This window comes from Chiloscyllium punctatum, chromosome X, assembly GCF_047496795.1.
Source record: "Chiloscyllium punctatum isolate Juve2018m chromosome X, sChiPun1.3, whole genome shotgun sequence".
In the NCBI taxonomy this organism is placed as follows: Eukaryota; Metazoa; Chordata; class Chondrichthyes; order Orectolobiformes; family Hemiscylliidae; genus Chiloscyllium; species Chiloscyllium punctatum.
Genome location: NC_092791.1, coordinates 26,422,782 through 26,441,269, shown reverse-complemented (window position 1 = coordinate 26,441,269; position 18,488 = coordinate 26,422,782).

Below are 18,488 nucleotides of genomic sequence, written 5' to 3'. Positions count from 1 at the left end.
CTTGAACTAGGAGAGGGAGCAAACTGAGCCATGGAGAATGTATTTCACTCAGAGAGTTGTGAATCTTTACCCCAGGGAGCTGTGGATGTTCATTTATCAAGTATATTCAAGGCAGGGGTCAGTGGATTTGTGGGTACTGATTAGATTAGATTCCCTACAGTGTGGAAACAGGCCCTTCGGCCCAACAAATCCACACTGAGCCTCGAAGGGCAACCCAGCCAGACCCATTCCCCTACATTTAACCCTGACTAATGCACCTAACACTATGGGCAATTTAGCATGGCCAATTCACCTCACCTACACATCTTTGGACTGTGGGAGGAAACCCACACAGACATGGGGAAAATGTGCAAACTCCACACAGACAGTTGCCCAAGGTGGGAATTGAACCTGGGTGCCTGGCGCTGTGAGGCAGCAGTGCTGACTGCTGAGCCGTCGTTCCACCCCATTTCCTGAGGGAAACGAAGGCATGTGGAGTCAGGAGGAAAAATTAGGTCGAGGTGGAAGATTTCACTGAATGGCAAAGTGAGCTAGAGGCACTGAAATAGTCTCCCAATGCTCCTATCTCATATGTTTTATAAGACTTTTGGATGAAAACTCAGCTGCTGAATCACTATTGGAATAACTGTCGTGAGCAGGAATTTAGAATTGCCTCAATATTGAAGATAAGAGGTGCTGCATTTGCACTGAAACCTAGACAAACTCCAGGACTGAATGGTACAGTGATAAGCACCCAGGTCTGCTCTTGCACTGTGGAGAAGCTCAAACAAAGAATAGCTTGCAAAACCTAGAAGATTTCTCAATGTGGTGTTGCCTAGCAACAGTGATAAAGCTTTGAGCAGCTATCCCAGAGCTGCAATTCATATCCTGAGCCTGGTATCATTGTGCTTTCACAGCCGATCCTGTTTTACATCAGCATAGCATGGTGACTGCTACTCACTTACTTCAGTTTGGGCTGGTACACTTAATAACATGTCAGTTGAAAAGTCTGTTTTGCCTCCCATTAGGTCTAATCTTAGAGAATAATGTCGATTCTTACCAACAAATCAAAATTGCACATTCCAGGTAATCTGAATGGACACATTCACCCAAATAGCTCAAATACCCAGTTTGTGTGATACAGTGAAAAGGGGTGGGATAGATACCACTCTCCCTCTGGTCCTGAATGCACTGACTGACTTGGCTGTGCTCCCACTGGTAAACGGCACCCTAATTTCAATCACTCCACTCACTGTGGCCCGACGGACAAAGCGGCCTGTTTGATCAGGAACCCCAAACACCCCCCCACCCCCCCCCCCCCCCAACCTTAACCTTTCACTCCCTCCAGCACCGATGCACGGCAGCAGCAATGTACAAGATAAGCTGTAACTTGCCAAAGCTCCCAAGGCAGCACCTTCCAAACCCACAATCACTTCCATCCAAGACAAGGGCAGCAGATACATGGGAACACCACCCCCTGAAAATCTTCCTCCAAGTCATTCCCCAATCCTGACTTGGAAATCTATTTCCGGTCCTTCAGTGCTGTTGGGTCACAATCCTGGAATTTCCTCCCTAAGGTCATTGTGGGTCAACCCACAGCACATGGACTGCAGCGGTTCCAGAAGGCAGCTCACCCCCACCTTCTCAAGGGGGCAACTAGGGGTAATAAATGCTGGGCCCAGCCAGCGATGCCCACATCCCAAGAAAGTTTCTTCTAAAGAACTACGCTCTGGAGTTTCCTCCCTGCAGCTCTCAGCCTCTCTATCTCTCTCATTCTTCAGTCACTCTTCAAAGCTCACCACTTGAGCCAAGCTTTTATCTGGGAGATATCGATAGCCGTGCGCCTCCGGTCTCGATTTTCACCCGAAAGCGATGTCTGGATGTTTGAATGTGGAAGGGCAGTCGGACAGACACATTCTGAGGCAGACCAACATCCCCCACGTGCCAATTAAAATATTGAATGTTGCTTCTGTTTGCCTCAGGGCACACCTGACAAGATTGCCAGGTGTGCAGCTTGAAAATGCACCCTGCAGCGTTACGGCCATCAAAGCCTGGTGTGCAGAGCTTTACAAGTCAGCTTCACGTGCTGCTTCCAACTGTAACAGCCTCATTTCTACCTTGCCTTCAATGTAAGAATGAGCCCGAGAGTGATTGAACAAACAGAGACAGGGAGGGAGAAAGAGCGACTATGTTCACAAGGTGAGATTTGAGAAAGTCTTTCAAAGTGGAAAGATGGAAGGGGAGAAAGTTCAAGGAAGCGAATAGGTCCAAGGCAGTCGCAAGGGTCTGCAACCCGCACGGTGGCTCAATGGTTAGCACTGCTGCCTCACAGCACCAGGGTCCCAGGTTCAATTCCAGCCTTGGGTGACTGTCTGTGTGGAGTTCGCACATTCTCCCCGTGTCTGCGTGGGCTTCCTCCGGGTGCTCCAGTTTCCTCCCACAGTCCAAAAATGTGCAGGCCAGCTGAATTGGCCATGCTGAATTGCCCATGGTGTTAGGTACATTAGTCAGAGGAAAAATAGGTCTGGGTGGGTTACTCTTCAGAGGGTTGGTGTGGACTGGTTGGGCTGAAGGGCCTGTTTCCACACTGTTGGTGATGTAATCTAATCAAAGCAGGGTGAAAGGGGCTGAGGATATGCAAAAAGACAGCAGGGGGATATGAAGCTGGAGGAATTCCCGAGATCCAGCAGTCTAAGAGCCTTCAGCTAGAGTCTTTTGTCTTTGATTGAATCTGTTGGTGGTTGGGGAGCCAGTGCAGACAACAAAGAGGCCAAAGTGAAACTTAGTGCAGGACAGGACAGGGGGTTGCTGTTCTCAATCAGAGGAAGAAAGTTCAGTGAGGAAACCTTTGAAAACCATTGAGTCCAGAGCTGAGAAAAGCTGGGATAATTGTCTCAGAAACAGAAGAGCAGTGATTGGGATAGGAGCAATCAAAGATATGAAAATCTAGAGGGAGAGACTGCCCTTATCTTGGCCTGTACAGTTCACTCAATGCTTTCCACAGCACCAAGAAAATCCCATCCCTCTGACAGCAAGCAGTTAAGTACCCCATCAGAATTGACACTCCCCTCCCCCTGCCCCCATACCCAATCCACACCACTCCAGCCACGCACATGGATTCCTGGTCTTTCAATACACCAACACATGGAGCCTATTAACAAAGGACCAACCTCACGATATCCACTGCACTTCCAGTTGCAATCTGCCAGTATCTGGATCTCTGAGTCCCGTTGGGATTAATATCTATTCATATTAATTTTCACTGCAGCCCTTGAAGGTGGTGCTAATCCCCGGCATTGTGTTAGCTCACTTAATCCTGACAGTAAATATGCCAGGATTAGCCGAAGTCAGAAGTCATACAACACCAGGTTACAGTCGAATCGATTTATTTGAAATCACAATCTTCCGGAGCGCTACTCCTTCATCATCTGACGTGTGACTTCTGTACTTTGTCCACCCCAGTCCAACACTGGCGCTTCCACATCAGGATTATCTGAAACTGGGAAGATTTGCTTCTCCCAGATCTATTAGAATTGATAAATTCTCTCACTTGCTGCCAGTGTGTACTTGGTTATAACTTGTGCATGAGGAGCCAATGCCCTGAGCAGAGAACACCACCACACCATTGAACTATCTCAATGACTGGACCTTTATATTGGAATGGTCAGAATTCTCTTCTCCATGAGAAACAAAGAACAAAAAATGCAGCTGCTTAACACCTTTGACAACCTTGAGCCATCCCAAAGTGCTTGAAAACTGATTTTTGTAATCCATGTTGGGATGTCGGAAACGTGGCAGCCAGTTTATACACAACAAACGTCCACAAAACAGCAATTTAATAATTAACCACATAATCTGTTTTTGAGGCAATGGTTGATGGATAACTATTGGCCATGATACCATGGATGACTTCCCTGCTTATCTTTGAAGTAGTGCCATGGAGCCTATTAACTATATTCAAGAGGACAGTTTGGGCCATGGTCTCATCCAAATTACATCCTCTCCAACTGTACGTAAACCCCTCAGTACTGCATGAGTGTGTCAGTTTGTATTTTGTACTTATGTCTCTAGAGTGGGACTTAACCCCAGGACCCAGAGCAACCCATTGAGCCACAGCATCGTTCTTTATTTTCCAATTGCCTTTTGATTCTGTATAAGTTTGCATCTTAGAAAAAATACTTTTCACAGTTTAGCCTGGAATGGCTGGTGCATCAGCATCCAGTTCTGTCAGAGGTACACTGCTCTGGTGCATCCCCTGGCAGTGCAAAGGGAGATTGTTAATACTGAGGGATATTATCCCAGTCACCATAAACCTAACTGGGAGCCATTTTAACCTCACTCACCCAGCTGTAAACCAAAAGGATCATGTGGGACATGGGTTTATATCCCAGTTACTGATGTTACTCACCACTACCTTCCATGCAGAGCAAAATGGGAATCTTTCCTCAAGGAATGAGAAGGATGGATAACATTGGAATGGAATGAATTATACTCGAACAATGGAATAAACATGATTCATATTCTTTCCTCATTTGTTTTGTTGTCTTAATCTTCTCAGGCTACTCATTCGCTACCTGGATTACCCTTAATTGAAGTAATTTGATGCACGACAATTAGAAATTAATGATGGAATTTAAGAAGGGTATCTAATTTCTGCTCTGGGTGAAGAGGGGATAGAGGCTAAGAGCTCTTCTGTTGAAAGAGTAACCACTTGGTCAAGGTACTGGAGGAGATGAGCTGAACAGAGCCCCCAACGCAAATCAGTGTCTTCAGGGGTTAGGAATTTAAAAGGCTCAGGAAAGTAACACAAAAATGCTTCTAGTCAACAATTAAAGGTGTGTTGCTGTGGATTAATAACTACCCTGCACTGTGGTAAAAAGAGGATCAGTGCTCCAAGTTCATAGAGTGCCTAAATTACTGTGTAATTTAAGGACTCAGCACTCCAAAACAGTTCTCGGTAGCAGAAAGCCTCAGTTTTGCAGACTGGCTTTTATTGTTAAGCAGCAAAATAATTACAATGAACAATGGTTGGAACAAGATATTAGAGGAGTGGTCTGTTTATTGTCCTGCTGTTGGATTACAGCCTGGAGCTACTCTTTGTAAAAGGACGATTAGTTGTACACAAAACCTTCAGGTGTTCTCTTTCACAACACCATTGATCTGCAATAGGCCCGGTAAGCTTCCAAACTCGGAATTGGTTTGAGGTGCTGCGGGAGCATTTACTGGCTGGAACCGATTTCAAAATCTCGCCCAAACTCACCCATTGTAGATAAAGGCATCAAAAATGCAGCTAGTAAGAAACACTGGAAAACTTGTGGTCCCTTCTGAGTATTGTAGTTTGTTAACTAAAAGTAAACATGCCAACAGTAAAGTTTGGTGTGGCAAGATAGTAAAATAAATAGTAATACAAAAATTGAAGTAAATATTTATTGATTTGAAGGCATGGGTGGGTCAAGGGTGGGTCAATAAGATTACAGATCACATCCAGATGACATCTAAGTGGTTTTATGAAGGCAATTTATTGTTAATTTGGCCGTATTGGCAAAGCTATCTTTTTGCCCATCCCAGACTGCCCTGGGAAGATGGTGGTGCTTTTCCTGAACATTTTCAGCTCCCTACAGTCACATGTGATTAACAGTGATTCATACCTTGCGACACTTCAAGGCCATTTTAGATTAGATTAGATTACTTACAGTGTCGAAACAGGCCCTTCGGCCCAACAAGTCCACACCGCCCCGCCGAAGCGCAACCCACCCATACCCCTTACCTAACACTAGGGGCAATTTAGCATGGCCAATTCACCTGACCTGCACATTTTTGGACTGTGGGAGGAAACCAGAGCACCCGGAGGAAACCCACGCAGACACGGAGAGAATGTGCAAACTCCACACAGTCAGTCGCCTGAGGCGGGAATTGAACCCAGGTCTCTGGCGCTGTGAGGCAGCAGTGCTAACCACTGTGCCACCGTGCCGCCCATTTGTAAAGGGCATTTAGACACAGAGTAAGTGAAACATCCCTCCGCTATATCATTGAGGCGGACGTACCAGTATCTGTCTAACATTTATGTTACATTGGTTGATCTCAGCTGAGACAACAATTACCCTCAGTACTTCTCAGCCACTTCTCACCACTCGGGAAGTCTCGACAACTACACTGTGCAACCCGCTCACGAGTTTGAAACCCTCTATCAGAGCTCCACTCAGCCGCCTTCTCTCCAAGGAGACCTGTCCCAACTTAGAGTCACCGAGATGTACAGCATGGAAACAGACCCTTCAGTTCAACTCGCCCAGGACAACCAGATAGCCTAACCGAATCCAATCCCATTTGCCAGCACTTGGCCCACATCCCTCTACACCCTTCCTATTCATGTACACATCTAGATGCCTTTTAAATGTCGTAGCTGTACCAGCCTCCACCACTTCCCCTGGCAGCTCATTCCACACACGCACCACCCTCTGTGTGAAAAGGTCCCTTTTAAATCTTTCCCCTATCACCTTAAACCTGTGCTCTTTAGCTTTGGACTCCCTTACCCTGGGAAAAATATCTTGGCTATTCACTCTATCCATGCCCCTCATGATTTTACAAACCTCTATAAGGTCACCCCTCAACCTTCAACACTCCAGGGAAAATAATCCCAGCCCATTGAACTTTTTCCGAAAACTCAAACTCTCCAACCCGAGTAACATCTTTGTAAATCTTTTCTGCACCCTTTCAAGTTTCACAACATCTTTCCTATAGCAGGGAGACCAGAATTGAATGCAATATCCCAAAAGTGGCCTCACCAATGTCCTGTACAGCGACAACATGACCTCCCAGCTCCTGTACTCAATACTCTGACCAATAAAGGTTAGTGTGAGAAAAGCCTTCTTCTGTCTACCTGGGACTCCACGTCCAAGGAACTGTGAACCTGTATCCCAAGTTCTTTTTTTTCATCAACACTCCCCAGGACCTTACCTTTAAGTGTAGAAGTCCTGCCCTGATTTGGCTTTCCAAAATGTAGCACTTCACATTTATCTAAATTAATCGCCATGAACCTTTTCAATCCATCTTTGTCATTGAAGTTTCTCTTTACTATTATGGATTTTTTTTTTCAAATGTTGTGTAGTTATGAAGGGAAAACTGAAGGCTTCATATTCTGGAATTGGGAGCAATATCTCCTGGTATAAGTCTGAGGAGCTGAACTGGGCCATGGCTAAGGATTGTGGGTGTGTAATGTTTATCCAACGTTACTTGTCTGCTGAATGCTTCTGCAACAAAGCCTCTGATATATGGACACATTTGATTAGATTAGATGCCCTACAGTGTGGAAACAGGCCCTTCGGCCCAACAAGTCCACACTGACCCTCCAAAGAGTAACCCACCCAGACCCATTTACCCCTGACTAATGCACCTAACACTATGGGCAATTTAGTATGGCCAATTCACCTGACCTATACATCTTTGGACTGTGGGGAGAAACTGGAGCACCCGGAGGAAACCCACACAGACACGGGGAGAATGTGCAAACTCCACACAGGCAGTCACCCGAGGCTGGAATTGAACCTGGGACGCTGGTGTTATGAGGCAGCAGTGCTAACCACTGAGCCACCATCAGGAATTGATGAAGGGCTTTTGCCTGAAACGTCGATCCTCCTGCTCCTCGGATGCTGCCTGACCTGCTGTGTTTTTCCAGCACCACACTCTCGACTCTGATCTCCAGCATCTGCAGCCCTCACTTTCTCCTGAATAACATTGGCGGAATTTTCATAATATGACATCAGAACAAAGAGAGGTTTCGTGGAGGATGATGGATGCAGTGAAAGCAAAGTGGAGTTCCCGGCTTTCTCTGTAATCAATCTTGCATTGATACAACACCTTTCACAACCTCAGTATGTCCCAAAGTGTTTTCTAATCGATTCATTACTTTTGAAGTGTAAGAAGTTATATTGTAGGAAACACAACAACTAATTTCTATATCACAGGCTTCCATAAACTACAGTACAACTCCTGCCTAGGATACCAGAGGTAGCACCCCTGATCTTCTTCATAATAGTTCCATGGGATCGTTGACATCTATGTGTGAGGGCAGGCAGGACCTTGGGTTAGTTTAACACCTTGCCCTCCCCCTATTAAGGTAGTCCCCCCGGCACTCTCTCACTACCTCACTGGCGTGTCAGCTGAAGCTGTGTGCTCTATGTTTTGGAATGAGAATTGAACACACAACCTCTCAGCGTGAACCCAAAGCTGTCAGCTGGCTAGTAAAATTCCATTCTCAGAGAATGCCTGTTGAAAAAGTTTCCTTGCAAGTCATTAATTATAGCGAAACCTTTTTGCCTGCTTTGTGTCTGAAATGCTGCTGAAGATAAGACTGTGATGTGTCCAAAAAAGTTTTGAAGATAAGGTATTGGGCAGGGCGGCCATGAAGAGTGACTTGCATTTACCTTAAAGTCAATAGGAGGGGGGTTGGGGGAGAGATTGGAATTCTGTTGCATTCCCCAAATCAGTCTGCTTCACTTACCCAAACACATCAAACGTCAGGTCAGTTCATCAGCAATTCAGTGAAACCCCAATGATTCTGCGGAGTAATCTTTTCCAGTTATATTTAAACAATGTTTGTTCACTCCATTGAACATGAAAGTTCAAGCAGCCGGGAACATCAGGGCTGGAGTTCCACTGGGGGTGCTCTGGGCTTTGAATGATGCTGACAATCATGGAATACACGTGCCGAAGGAAGCTATAGGGCTCATCAGGTCTGTACTGGTTCTTTCAGAGAGCAATCCAGCGAGTTCTTTCCCTACATCCTGGCAGTTTTTCTCCCACTCCCTTTCAAAGATGGTGACTGATTTGGCCTCTGCCACACTGTCAGGCACTACCTTCCAAATCCCAACCACCTGCTATGCAACTTTCATGTTGTTTCTGGTTCTTTCGCCAATTGCTTTTAACCCATGCACCATGGTCTTCAGTGCTACTGTGACCAGAGCTGCAGACGCAGCTCTTCCTTGAGCTGCAGAGACAGACCGTTTTTACAGTGTTACTGCAGTGTTACAGTCGGGTAGTATTAATTACAAGACAATTTGAATTAAATTACATTCAATGGAAAATAATCCATTGTCCGGCAGTTGCAGTCAGATAATAATTGTAACAGGAGGTTCTGTTCCTCTGCTCGAGCAAGTGCTAATGTCCAGTATCCTGGTTGCAGTGGGTCTGCAGGGTGGAGTGCATTCTAGTCAGGCATCTGGGTGCCACTCAGTAGAGGTAGGCTTCTGGGGTTTCAGTACCTGAGGACACGGGGGATGCTCTCGGGCTGCAGGAGCACTGATGCTATTGTGAGGTAAGAAGTCTGTTATCAGATCATTGACGGAGTGTATTCCTTCAGTCTGGAAGCTGTTTAGGTAAAGTCTCATTTTGCTGTTTAGTTCCTGAGCTGGTTGTGGTCAAATTGAGGCTCTGTTTAGCTCAGAACAGACATGGCTTCTGTGAACAAGTAGTGGGCAGGCAGAGCGGCTTATTTTTTCTCCCACACGACGAAATATCCCAACCTAATCTTGTCCCATTTGCCAGCACTTGGCCCATATCCCTCTAAACCCTTCATTTTCATATACCCATCCAGATGCCTTTTAAATGTCATTGTACCAACCTCCACCACTTCCTCTGGCAGCTCGTTCTATACACACAGCACCCTCTGCGTGAAAAGTTTGCCCCTTCTGTCCCTTTTATATCTTTTCCCTCTCACCTAAACCAATGACCCACCCCAGGGAAATAACCTTGTCTGTTTATCCTGTCTATGCCTCTCATGATTTTACAAACCTCTATAAAGTCACTGCTCCAACACTCAAGGGAAAACAGCCCCAGCCTATTCAACCTCTCCCTATAGCTCAAATCCTCCAACCCTGGCAACATCCTTACAAATCTTTTCTGAACCCTTTCAAGTTTCACAACATCCTTCCTAAAGCAGGGAGACCAGAATTGCACGCAATATTCCAAAAGTGGCCTAACCAATGTCCTGTACAGCCACAACATGACCTCCCAACTCCTGTACTCAATGCACTGACCAGTAAAGGAAAGCATACCAAACGCCTTCTTCCAGGGCTATCAAACAAAAATCTTGTGAAAAATGTGTTAACCACGCTAGAAAAATGATAACCATCTCGACACAAACTGATAGTCTGAGACTTCTGTCCTTTTCTGATACCAGGTCGCAAGGCCATAGGGTCAGAACCTGTTTTCTGGCCCGAGCATACATTTGACTGGAGAGGCCTGAAGCTATCGAGAGACTAAGCCTCAGCCTGTCCAGAAATAGTGGCCTAACTGCTTGCTCAGGCCTCCAGAACTTGTGTCACCACAAAAATTAATTTAGGATTTCCAGCAATGACATTTTGGTAAGAAACATCTGAGGGGATGTTGTTGGGTTGGATTACATCAGGCAACTGCGTGGAAAGGTTCACTGGGAAAGGAGATCAATCAGCAGGACTATAGAGTCAGTGAGGAAGGTGGAGGGAAGGGGACATCGGTGGTAAAGGGAAGCATTGATCCCCTGGATTAAACAGAAAATTATATTTAGCAGGAGAAAAATTGAGCATGAATCATTCCATGGTGAAATGAGCACAACTCGAGCTCATAAGCTTGAAAAACAAGGGCAACATTCCTGATGAAGGGCTTATGTGTGAAGCATTGACTCTCCTGCTCCTCAGATTGATAGAATCCCTACAGTGTGGAAACAGGCCCTTCAGCCCAACAAGTCCACACTGACCCTGCAAAGAGTATCACATCCAAGTCCATTCCCCTACCCTGTCATTCTACTTTTACCCCTGACTAATGTACCTTACCTACACACCCCTGAAGACTATGGGTAATTTAGCACGGCCAATTAACCCAACCTGCACATCGTTGGGCTATGGGAGGAAACTGGAGCACCTAGAGGAAACCCACGCAGACACGGGGAGGATGTGCAAACTACACACAGACAGTTGCCCAAGGCTGGGATTGAACCTGGGTCCCTGGGGCAATGAAACAACAGTGCTGACCACTGAGCCACCCGTGCTGCCTGACCTGCTGTGCTTTTCCAGCACCCGACATTTCGACTCTGATTTCCAGCACCTGCAGTCCTCACTTTCACCTTGAAAAAAGCTGCAAGACATTCACAAATATTGAGCCCAGTATCCTTGAGATCTTAAATTCTCCTCTGGTGTTGTTCACAGATACTGTGGTGAGACGACATAAGGTTCAATGAAGCAGAATAAATTTGAGAGAGAACTGGACATATTTTCTTGTGGGCAAAATTATATGGCTGAGGAAATTCAAGACAGAGGGTATAGGCTGAAAGAAACTGGTGTGGGACAGATTCACAGTGACTGGCGTCAAAGCTTGACAATGAAGAGTTTCAAAGAGTTCAGAGAATGATCAGAGACACCGCACTGAGAAATGAAAATTAAGCTGCATTATGAAATCAGTGAGATATGAATTTTTGAGACTGCTGTTCTGAAATTGGACAAAGCCACGTCCTGAAATTGCCAGTTAAACATAGAAAATGCAGGAAACATTCAATAGCTCGAGCAAGAGGAATGGAGTGAGCTCAGTTGGCTGATTTGCAGAGTGATGCCAACAAGCATGGGTTCAATTCCTGCACTGCCTGAGATCACTGCTGAAGGTCTTGTTTTCTCAACCTTGCCCGGGAAGTGGTCACCCTCAGGTTAAACTTGCCAGCACCAGTCCACCCCTCTCTTTCTCTGTCATCGAAGAGCACCTTCTGAATTTATGGCAGGATTTTCCCTAGCGGGCTTCTGATCCATGCAGCTTCAAATGGCTCAGGGGTGGCACGGTGGCTCACAGCACCAGGGTCTCAGGTTCGATTCCAGCCTCGGGCGACTGTCTGTGTGGAGTTTGCACATTCTCCCTGTGTCTGTGTTGGTTTCCTCCGGGTGCTCCGGTTTCCACCCACAGTCCAAAGATGTGCAGGTCAGGTGACTTGGCCATGTTGAATTTCCCATAGTATTAGGTGCATTAGTCAGAGGGAAATGGGTTTGGGTGGGTTACTGCTCAGAGGGCCGGTGTGGACTGGTTGGGCCGAAGGGCCTGTTTCCACATTGCAGGGAATCTAATCTGAAGTCCGCACTGTGTGCGAAACAGCCACTCACTGTAATTTTCCCAATTTACTGGCCAGAGGGAAGGCTTGCAACCCAAACTGGACTCTCAAAGCTGGAGGGTCAATCGTAGAAAAAGGAGCAGGAGTGAGCCATTCATTCAGAGAGTCAGAGAGTCATAGAGTCATAGAGTCATAGAACCATAGAGTCATAGAGATGGACAGCACGGAAACAGACCCTTCGGTCCAACCCGTCCATGCCGACCAGGTATCCCAACCCAATCTAGTCCCACCTGCCAGCACCCGGCCCATATCCCTCCAAACCCTTCCTATTCATATACCCATCCAAATGCCTCTTAAATGGGGTAATTGTACCAGCCTCCACCACATCCTCTGGTAGCTCATTCCATACACGTACCACCCTCTGCATGAAAAAGTTGCCCCTTAGGTCTCTTTTCTATCTTCCCCCTCTCACCCTAAACCTATGCCCTCTAGTTCTGGACTCCCCGACCCCAGGGAAAAGACTTTGCCTATTTATCCTATCCATGCTCCTCATAATTTTGTAAATCTCTATAAGGTCTCCCCTTAGTCTCCGACGCTCCAGGGAAAACAGCCCCAGCCTGTTCAGCCTCTCCCTATAGCTCAAACCCTCCAACCCAGGCAACTTCCTTGTAAGTCTTTTCTGAACCCTTTCAAGATTCACAACATCTTTCCAATAGGAACGAGACCAGAATTGCACGCAATATTCCAACAGTGGTCTAACCAATGTCCTGTACAGCCGCAACATGACCTCCCAACTCCTGTACTCAGTACTCTGGCCAATAAAGGAAAGCATACCAAACGCTTTCTTCACTATCCTATCTACCTGCGACTCCACTTTCAAGGAGCTATGAACTTGCACTCCAAGGTCTCTTTGTTCAGCAACACTCCCGAGGAACTTACCATTAAGTGTATAAGTCCTGCTAAGATTTGCTTTCCCAAAATGCAGTACCTCGCATTTATCTGAATTAAACTCCATCTGTCACTTCTCAGCCCATTGGCCCATTTGGTCAAGATCCTGTTGTAATCTGAGGTAACCCTCTTCGCTGTCCACTACACCTCCAATTTTGGTGTCATCTGCAAACTTACTAACTGTACCTCTTATGCTCGCATCCAAATCATTAATGGAATTGACAAAAAGTAGAGGGCCCAGCACCGATCCTTGTGGCACTCCACTGGTCACAGGCCTCCAGTCTGAAAAACAACCCTCCACCACCACCCTCTGTCTTCTACCTTTGAGCCAGTTCTGTATCCAAAAGGCTAGTTCTCCCTGTATTCAATGAGATCTAACCTTGCTAACCAGTCTCCCTTGTCCAACGCCTTACTGAAGTCCATATAGATCACATCTAGCGCTCTGCCCTCATCAATCTTCTTCGTTACTTCTTCAAAATACTCAATCAAGTTTGTGAGACATGATTTCCCACACACAAAGCCATGTTGACTATCCCGAATCAGTCCTTTCCTTTCCAAATACATGTACATCCTGTCCCTCAGGATTCCCTCCAACAACTTGCCCACCACTGAGGTCCCCTGTGCGTCTGCTCCACCATTCAATAGGATCATGGCTGACCCGCTATCTAAACACAATACTCCCACTTTCTCTCCATACCTGTCAATGCTTTCAATATCGTTCTTGAATATATTCAGTGACCTGGCTTCCACAGGCTTTTGTGGAAATGAATTCCACAGAATGACCACCCTCCGCGTGAAATGTTTCCTCTTCAAAATTGGAGGTGTAGTGGACAGCGAAGACGGTTATCTCAGATTATAACAGGACCTTGATCAGATGGGCCAATGGGCTGAGGAGTGGCAGATAGAATTTAATTGAGATAAATGTGAGTGCTGCATTTTGGAAAAGTAAATCAGAGCAGGACTTATACACTTAATGGTAAGGTCCTAGGGAGTGTTGCTGAACAAAGAGACCTTGGGGTGCAGGTTCATAGCTCCTTGAAAGTAGAGTTGCAGGTAGATAGGATAGTGAAGAAGGCATTTGGTATGCTTTCCTTTATTGGTCAGAGTATTGAGTACAGGAGTTGGGAGGTCATGTTGCGGCTATACAGGACATTGGTGAGGCCACTGTTGGAATATTGCGTGCAATTCTGGTCTCCTTCCTATTGGAAAGATGTTGTGAAACCTGAAAGGGTTCAGAAAAGATTTACAAAGGTGTTGCCAGGGTTGGAAGATTTGAGCTACGGGGAGAGGCTGAACAGGCTGGGGCTGCTTTCCTTGGAGCGTCGGAGGCTGAGAGGTGACCTTATAGAGGTTTACAATATTATGAAGGGCCTGGATAGGATAAATAGACAAAGTCTTTTCCCTGGGGTGGGGGAGTCCAAAACTAGAGGGCTTAGGTTTAGAGTGAGAGGGGAAAGATTTGAAAGAGACCTAAGGGGCAACTTTTTCACACAGAGGGTGGTACGTGTATGGAATGAGCTGCCAGAGGAAGTGGTGGAGGCTGGTACAATTGCAACATTTAAAAGGCATCTGGATGGGTATATGAATAGGACGGGTTTAGAGGGATATGGGCCAAGTGCTGGCAAATGGGCCCAGATTAGGTTAGGATATCTGGCCGGCATGGCCGAGTTGGACCGATGGGTCTGTGGCTGTGCTGTACATCTCTATGACTTTATTTCAGTCTTAAATGGCCTATCCTGTATCCTGACACTAGGTCCCCTGGTTTTACACTGCCTAATCAAAGGGAACAACCGAACCAGAGAATGGACGTACAAGCCAGAGTTGCTAATCGTATACACTGTCCATGTCCAATCATCACCGTATCAGTGCTAAGATCCTGGATCGATAACTCTTCATCAGAACTGGGAGATGCCAGGGATTTAACAGTTTCAAAGCAAATGCAGAGTCAGGGAATAGGGGAGCAAAGAACAAAGTAGGAGGTCCTTGATAAGGAGTAAGGCAGGAGACATTCAGTGAAAAAAGAGGTCAAGGTAAAAGGAAATGGGGTGAATAAAGGAGCAAATAGTGAGGCAAGAGGGGGCGTAAATGGCAAAAGCAGAACCATTATCATCTCCTGCTCTCGGAAAACATGCGGGCTATGATTTGTTGAATTCAATGTGAATACTGGTGTCACCAAGACATCCAAGTGGAAATTCAGAGGAAACATCTTGATCCAGAGAGTGCTGAGAATGCAGGACTCACTCTGCATTTCTGGAGGGGAATAATGTTTAAGGGGGAGGCGGGGTGAACGCGTGGAGGGGAGCTCAGGAAATAGAGAATTAAGCTATTCAAGTCAGATGAGGAGGATAGGAAGACAGTCAAGTGAAGCATCAACACTCAGCCTGGCCAGCTCAATAGCCTGTGTCCTACGTTCTGTGTAATTCCCGGTGAATTGTTTTGTTCACTGAGGCACAAGAGAAACATCGAAATGCTGGATGTGATACTGAGGACATGAGGCTGAGAACCAGCCCAGGGAACCGATTGATGAAGAAAGTTTCAAAACGTCAGATTCTTCAGTCTCAAATGGAGATGATTGAGAGGGGAGCTCACTGCTGCATGTCAGTGCAATAGGACTGCCTCATCCCGAGCACAACATTGAGTTTATGCATGACCACAGGACAAGAACTAAAGACCTTGGAAAACGGCTGACACCAGGAAACGTGTCTTGACTGGACGATTCATTCATGGAATCATAGCCAATAACTGGGTCGTTCATAAGAATGAGGAGCAGGTATAGAACATTCAGCCCACTGAGCCTGTTCCAACAATCAATTGGATCAGAGCTGATCCACCTCAACGCCACTTTTCTCTCTAACTCCATATCCTTTAATTTAAAATACAGTGAGATAATGTGACATAAAGGAACTTAGGTTTCGACAGAGGATGAGCCTAATGTGCTGAATGACCTCTCAATTGTACTCAACTTTGTAACTTACCTTGTTCCTCATTTTAAAATACCTTTGACACTTTAACGTGTGTGGATACTAGTGATGGTTGGTGGTCATATATCCTGATGGCTAACTTCCTGCCCGTCTGTCCAATGTCGTGTTTGTTGCAGTCTTTGCAGGGTATTTTGTATATGACGTTCGTTCTGCTGGTTGTTGGTACAGGGTTCTTTGAATTAATCAGGAGCTGCTTCAGTGTGGCGGTAAGTTTGTGGGTTACCATGATGCCTCAGGGCTGGAGTAGTCTCTTTGTCATCTCTGAGATGTCTTTAATGCATGGTAGTGTGGCTAGAGTCTCTGTGTGTGTTGTGTCTTGTTTAGGTTTGTTGTGCAGGAATCGGTGGACTTTTTTATTCCTGGTGAAGGGCTTTTGCCCGAAACGTCGATTTCGCTGCTCCTTGGATGCTGCCTGAACTGCTGTGCTCTTCCAGCACCACTAATCCAGAAAGTGCTTATCGGGTACCCAATGTTCCTGAATACGTTATATGGGTGTTTTTCCTCAGCTTCTTGTGGTTCCTGGGTGTGCAGTGTGTTGTGGCTCATTTAAATAATGTCCTGATGCAGCTTTGTTTGTGGGTGTTGGGATGATTGCTCCTATTGTTGAGTATCTGGTCTGTGTGCGTCGCTTTCCTGTAGACGCATAGTGTTCTACTGTGACGTCTAGGGCATTCATACAGACGAAGGGGGACATCAGTTCGACTGGGACAACACATCCATCCTGGGACAGGCTAAACAATGACATGCATGGAAATTTCTAAAGGCCTGGCATTCAAACTGGAATTCCATCAATAAACACATGATTCGGACCCCATTTACCAACTTCTCAGAAACAGAACCAGAAAATAATCACCCACCACAACAGATAAATAGAAAACAGGACAGAACACCAGTGCATCACTGGATGCTCACTGATGATGTTACCTAGCATGGTGACAAAACATCTGAGAACAAACCTTCCAGCTCAGCCAGCAAACCTACAACCTAATACTTATGGCTTTAAAGGGTAAGGTAACATGCTATGGTGCATCGATATAAGCTTATATTACAAGTATAACTTTGTCTGACAGTTAGCCAACAGTCATCATTGACAATCAACAATCGACAATCAACAATCATCACAGACAAAGAGGGACACCAGTTCAACTGAGAAACACATCCATCCTGGGAGAGGCAAAACAAAAACACACATGGGAATTCCAAGAGACCTGGCATTCAAACCAGAACGCCACTAACAAACACATTGATTTGGACCTCATTTACCAACTTCTGAGAAAAAGAACTGGAAATGATATCAACCACCTTAACAGACCAAGACAGATAAATAGAAAGCAGGACAGTACACCAGCACTTCACTGGAGACTCATTGGTGATGTTACCTAGCATGGTGACGAAATGTCTGAGAACATGTCTGCTAGCCCAGTGAGCACCCTTACAACCTGATCCACAACCTGAGTTACAATCTTCACTAAAATCACAAGCCAGAAGGATTACTGCAAATCTTACACATTCTGTGGTCAATTCCTGGTCAACAGTACATCAAAGAGCATTGAGGGGCTGGAAGCTATGCAATACACCATGGCTACATGTTTATCATCGAATCCCATCAGTGTGGAAATAGGGCAATTGGCCCAACAAGTCCACATCAACCCTCTGAAGAGCATTATATCCTTTATACCTTTCCCCTCTCACCCTAAACCTATGCCCTCTAGTTCTGGACTCCCGCACCCCAGGGAAAAGACTTTGCCTATTTATCCTATCCATGCTCCTCATGATCTTATAAACCTCTATAAAGGTCACCCCTCAGCCTCCGACACTCCAGGGAAAACAGCCCCAGCCTGTTCAGCCTCTCCCTATAGCTCAAATCCTCCAACCCTGGCAACATCCTTGTAAATCTTTTCTGAACCCTTTCAAGTTTCACAACATCTTTCCGATAGGAAGGAGACCAGAATTGCATGCAATATTCCAAAAGTGGCCTAACCAATGTGCTGTACAGCTATAACATGACCTCCCAACTCCTGTACTCAATACTCTGACCAATAAAGGAAAGCATACCAAACGCCTTCTTCACTATCCGATATACCTGTGACTCTACTTTCAAGGAGCTATGAACCTGCACTCCTAGGTCTCTTTGTTCAGCAACACTCCCTAGGAACTGACCATTAAGTGTATAAGTCCTGCTAAGATTTGCTTTCCCAAAATGCAGCACCTCGCATTTATCTGAATTAAACTACACCTGCCACTTCTCAGCCCATTGGCCCATCTGGTCAAGATCCTGTTGTAATCTGAGATAACCCTCTTCGCTGTCCACTACACCTCTAATTTTGGTGTCACCTGCAAACTTACTAACTGTACCTCTTATACTCGCATCCAAATAATTTATATAAATGACAAAAAGTAGAGGACCCAGCACTGATCCTTGTGTCACTCCACTGGTCACAGGCCTCCAGTCTGAAAAATAACCCTCCACCACCACCCTCTGTCTTCTATCTTCGAGCCAGTTTTGTATCCAAATGGCT